Genomic DNA, 6,000 nt, shown 5'->3' with positions numbered 1-6,000 from the left:
ACATGCGGACGTCTGAATGGAGCCTTACAGGGGGGTGATCAATGACAGGCGGGTGATCACCCATATACACTCCCTGATCACCCCCTGTCATTGATCACCCCCCTGTCATTGATCACCCCCCTGTAAGGCTCCATTAAGACATCCGTATGATTTTTACGGATACATGGATACATGGATCGGATCCGCAAAACACATGCGGACGTCTGAATGGAGCCTTACAGGGGGGTGATCAATGACAGGCGGGTGATCACCCATATACACTCCCTGATCACCCCCTGTCATTGATCACCCCCCTGTCATTGATCACCCCCCTGTAAGGCTCCATTCAGACGTCCGCATGATTTTTACGGATCCATGGATACATGGATCGGATCCGCAAAACACATGCGGACGTCTGAATGGAGCCTTACAGGGGGGTGATCAATGACAGGCGGGTGATCACCCATATACACTCCCTGATCACCCCCTGTCATTGATCACCCCCCTGTCATTGATCACCCCCCTGTAAGGCTCCATTCAGACGTCCGCATGATTTTTACGGATCCATGGATACATGGATCGGATCCGCAAAACACATGCAGACGTCTGAATGGAGCCTTACAGGGGGGTGATCAATGACAGGCGGGTGATCACCCATATACACTCCCTGATCACCCCCCTGTAAGGCTCCATTCAGACGTCCGCATGTGTTTTGCGGATCCGATCCATGTATCCATGGATCCGTAAAAATCATACGGACGTCTCAATGGAGCCTTACAGGGGGGGTGATCAGTGACAGGGGGGTGATCACCCTGATCACCCCCTGTCATTGATAACCCCCCTGTAAGGCTCCATTCAGACGTCCGCATGTGTTTTGCGGATCCGATCCATGTATCCATGGATCCGTAAAAATCATACGGACGTCTGAATGGAGCCTTACAGGGGGGGTGATCAGTGACAGGGGGGTGATCACCCTGATCACCCCCTGTCATTGATAACCCCCCTGTAAGGCTCCATTCAGACGTCCGCATGTGTTTTGCGGATCCGATCCATGTATCCGTAAAAATCATACGGACGTCTGAATGGAGCCTTACAGGGGGGTGATCAATGACAGGGGGGTGATCAGGGAGTCTATATGGGTGATCACCCCCCTGTCATTGATCACCCCCCTGTCATTGATCACCCCCCTGTCATTGATCACCCCCCTGTAAGGCTCCATTCAGACGTCCGCATGTGTTTTGCGGATCCGATCCATGGATCCGTAAAAATTATACGGACGTCTGAATGGAGCCTTACCAGGGGGGTGATCAATAACAGGTGGGTGATCCGGGAGTCTATATGGGTGGTCACCCCCCTGTCATTGATCACCCCCCTGTCATTGATCACCCTGCTGTCATTGATCACCCCCCCCCCTGTAAGGCTCCATTCAGACATTTTTTGGGCACAAGTTAGCGGAAATTTTTTGTTTGTTTTTGTTTTTTCTTACTAAGTCTCATATTCCACTAACTTGTGTCAAAAAATAAAATCTCACATGAACTCGCCATACCCCTCACGGAATCCAAATGCGTAAACATTTTTAGACATTTATATTCCAGACTTCTTCTCACGCTTTAGGGCCCCTAAAAAGCCAGGGCAGTATAAATACCCCACATGTGACCCCATTTCGGAAAGAAGACACCCCAAGGTATTCCGTGAGGGGCATGGCGAGTCCATGAAAGATTGAAATTTTTGTCCTAAGTTAACGGAAAGTGAGACTTTGTGAGAAAAAAACAAAAAAAATCAATATCCGCTAACTTATGCAAAAAAATATTTTCTAGGAACTCGCCATGCCCCTCACTGAATACCTTGGGGTGTCTTCTTTCCAAAGTGGGGTCACATGTGGGGTATTTATACTGCCCTGGCTTTTAGGGGCCCGAAAGTGTGAGAAGAAGTCTGGGATCCAAATGTCTAAAAATGCCCTCCTAAAAGGAATTTGGGCCGCTTTGCGCATCCTAGGCTGCAAAAAAGTGTCACATATGTGGTATCGCCGTACTCAGGAGAAGTTGGGGAATGTGTTTTGGGGTGTCATTTTACATATACCCATGCTGGGTGAGAGAAATATCTTGGTCAAATGCCAACTTTGTATAAAAAAAATGGAAAAGTTGTCTTTTGCCAAGATATTTCTCTCACCCAGCATGGGTATATGTAAAATGACACCACAAAACACATTCCTCAACTTCTCCTGAGTACGGCGATACCAGATGTGTGACACTTTATTGCAGCCTAGGTGGGCAAAGGGGCACATATTCCAAAGTGCACCTTTCGGATTTCACCGGCCATTTTTTACAGATTTTGATTGCAAAGTTCTTCTCACACATTTGGGCCCCTAAAATGCCAGGGCAGTATAACTACGCCACAAGTGACCCCATTTTGGAAAGAAGACACCCCAAGGTATTCCGTGAGGGGCATGGCGAGTTCCTAGAATTTTTAATTTTTTGTCGCAAGTTAGTGGAATATGAGACTTTGTAAGAAAAAATAAATATAAAAATCATCATCATTTTCCGCTAACTTGTGACAAAAAATAAAAAGTTCTATGAACTCACTATGCCCATCAGCGAATACCTTAGGGTGTCTACTTTCCGAAATGGGGTCATTTGTGGGGGTTTTCTACTGTCTGGGCATTGTAGAACCTCAGGAAACATGACAGGTGCTCAGAAAGTCAGAGCTGCTTCAAAAAGCGGAAATTCACATTTTTGTACCATAGTTTGTAAACGCTATAACTTTTACCCAAACCATTTTTTTTTTGCCCAAACATTTTTTTTTTAATCAAAGACATGTAGAACTATAAATTTAGCGAAAAATTTATATATGGATGTCGTTTTTTTTGCAAAATTTTACAGCTGAAAGTGAAAAATTTCATTTTTTTTGCAAAAAAATCGTTACATTTCGATTAATAACAAAAAAAGTAAAAATGTCAGCAGCAATGAAATACCACCAAATGAAAGCTCTATTAGTGAGAAGAAAAGGAGGTAAAATTCATTTGGGTGGTAAGTTGCATGACCGAGCGATAAACGGTGAAAGTAGTGTAGTGCCGAAGTGTAAAAAGTGCTCTGGTCATGAAGGGGGTTTCAGCTAGCGGGGCTGAAGTGGTTAAAGGGGCATCGTGGCCCTCGCCCCTAAACTAGATTTCATGTACTGTGCAGCCGTCTGACTGTGAGAAGCCTCGCTTTCCTTCACTTGCATGGATGCACACAACCCTTACACTGCGTCGCCAGACTAAACTGCACAGCACAATGAATATCCTCTTTCTCTGCAGAACAATGTGGCTCATCCAGTCAATCTGCTGATAAAGTTAAAAGAAATACGGGGTTAACCTTTGGTTGTTAAAGAGAAGAGTCCTAGAGTGGAGAACTGTCACTAGGAATATAGAAATATAAAGGAAAAGTATGTTAAGATCGCAGCCAAAATATGAAAAAGGAAAAACTGAAAAAAAATTGATTACAACAATAAAAAACTAAAACTAAAAATGGGTTAGTAAAAGAAAAAAGTAGAAAACTTCAGTTACTGGAAGTCGTTGCTATTTACATTGAGAATCAGTAAAAAGTAAATGTTAACTTAAAACCAAACCTCAAATACAAAAAACAAAAAAACCTTTGGAACACATACAGCTGTATAGGACTGAATTAACACATCAATGTCTTGGAGGGTTCACCTGAAGCCATAAACACTAGCAGGAGAATTTCTACCCACCCAGTCATTGAAATGTTAATTTGCCCATCCCCAAATCAATTTCAGATTCATTTTACCAAAGAAGCAGGATTTAACATTACAAGGTCCCAAAACAGTTTTTTTTAGGGGAAGGGAAAAGTGAATGTAAATTAGGTCTTAGAGTTCCTCCATTTTCTTTAAATACAAACAGTAAAATGGTTTACAAAGACCTTAACTTACCCTTCTCTGGCACACAAAATTAGAACCTCTACTGAATTCCAGGAATATTGGGATTTAAAATCTGCTTCCTTGATCAATGACCGCAGCTGCCTCTGGCTTCTATTGGACTCCGTAGCTTTAGTTGGACGGGAGTACATGACAGTGTTAGTCCGCACTGTCTGGGACTTTGAATGCCCTGTTGCTGGAGATCGATGGATTCGTGCAGCCACAGTTCTGCCTTCTGGAGAGAACCATGGCTTTGGAGTCTAGTGGGGAATTCACGGACAAACTTTTTCCCAAATCCAGACCTCAAAGGTCCCTTCTTTGGGGATGGTCCACTCTGAACCTACAGTCCCTTGGTGCCAATCTTTGAGGGGGCTTAACAACTCCTCCTCCATAGATGGATTTCATGTACTGCTTGGCTGTCCTATACTCAGAAGTGGTACCCTTCTGTTCCCTAGATTTCCCTACACCCATGCTCGAGCATTCTAAAAGTAAGTGCGTCCACCTACAGTGTCCTGAGACACACACCTGGACGGCTGCTACAACCCTTCATTCACTTCTGAGTTGCCCTATTGTCACAACCAGACAGCTGAGAAGCTCTGACAGAGGCCTTTCAGAACCTCCTCCTTGAGTTTCTGTGTTGTGGTATTCAGCTCCTCCTCTCGTCAGCCTCTCTCAGCTGTCATGTGTTGGACTAATTGCTTCCCTTTAAATTCTTCCCCAGAAGGCTTTTCTGGGCGGCTTATACTTCTTCCTGGAGTGTGTGTGCACGCTGACTCTGTCCTCCTGTTTGCGTCAAAGCTAGGTATTGTACCTTCATCTGTTATTATCTGTTTGCTGGATCCCAGGTGACCCTGACTCCCTCCGTATCTTGTGTAGGGAGCCGGTGGTCGTGTCCCCTCACTATTGTAGGGTGCTCAGGGCTTTATAGTCAAGGTTCGTGGATATGCAAACCTCCACCATTCGGATCTTTGCATAGGCTGAGCAGCCAGGGAAAGTGCCAGGTCTTCTGCAGGGGTCTCCCTTGATTCCTTAGTTTTTGGATCCAGCGAGTCGTTTATACATGTTGCTTTGCCGTGTTTCCTGTACACCGTCCGTGACACCTATGATTTCTGGCACCGACACATGGACTCCGTTCACCCTAGTTAGACCTCAGGAAAAGGAGTAGCAGCGTGAGAAAAAGGGCTCTCGCCTACACACAGCGGCCCTTAGAGTTTCCTAATGAAATATACCAGCCTCGGTTTTGGCTCTGAATAGTGACCTGACCACAGGATAGGGCTTCCAATTGACCTGGAGTGGAATGTGCGCACAGGAAACACACAGTACTCCTGTGGAAAAAGGGGCGCACAGAGAACACACAGTACCTTCTGCGGGGACGGGGGACACGCAGAGAACACACAGTACCTTCTGCGGGGACGGGGGACACACAGAGAACACACAGTACCTTCTGCGGGGACGGGACACACACAGAGAACACACAGTACCTTCTGTGGGGACGAGGGGCGCACAGGAAACACAGTACTCCTGTGGGGAAAGGAGTTACTCACACAGCTATTGGTATGCCCGGGTGATTTATACCACCTTGTTTCCTTAAAAAAAAGCTCATCAACTCACTTTCCCGATTCTATATAGTCAAGCTGAACAGCACACAAAGCCCCTTTTGCAGTGACTGATCAAAAACCTCTCGCTCAGCAGCAACCCTTGAATTCAGACAGTAGATCCCACACAATATCACGAGACCCCCATTAACCAAAGAAAGGTCTCCCAACCAAATCTACAGAGAAGAGAAAGGGAAAGGAAGAGAGAGAGAAATATGTTCTGGAACAGTTTTTAACAATACAACAGTTAGGGCACAACCAAACTAATCACAGACATAACAAACCCCCTGTTTAGATACTGATGGCAATATCTGCCTGCTGTGGTGTTAAACTATAACCACCCGACCGTACACACAAAGCCCTCTGTTGGATCTCTCACCATAGATCCTTTGTCCCAGCAGGGCACTGACCCGCCCTTTACAGTTGAGAAACCCCCACAGCAGTTACGCTAAGTATCTGAGCAGCTATTATTGGAAAAACATCGACCACATACACCAAAAGGTTCTTTTAGTAG

Source organism: Bufo gargarizans, unplaced genomic scaffold (genome assembly GCF_014858855.1).
Source record: "Bufo gargarizans isolate SCDJY-AF-19 unplaced genomic scaffold, ASM1485885v1 fragScaff_scaffold_549_pilon, whole genome shotgun sequence".
In the NCBI taxonomy this organism is placed as follows: domain Eukaryota; kingdom Metazoa; phylum Chordata; class Amphibia; order Anura; family Bufonidae; genus Bufo; species Bufo gargarizans.
Note: the sequence above shows the minus strand (reverse complement) of the source record.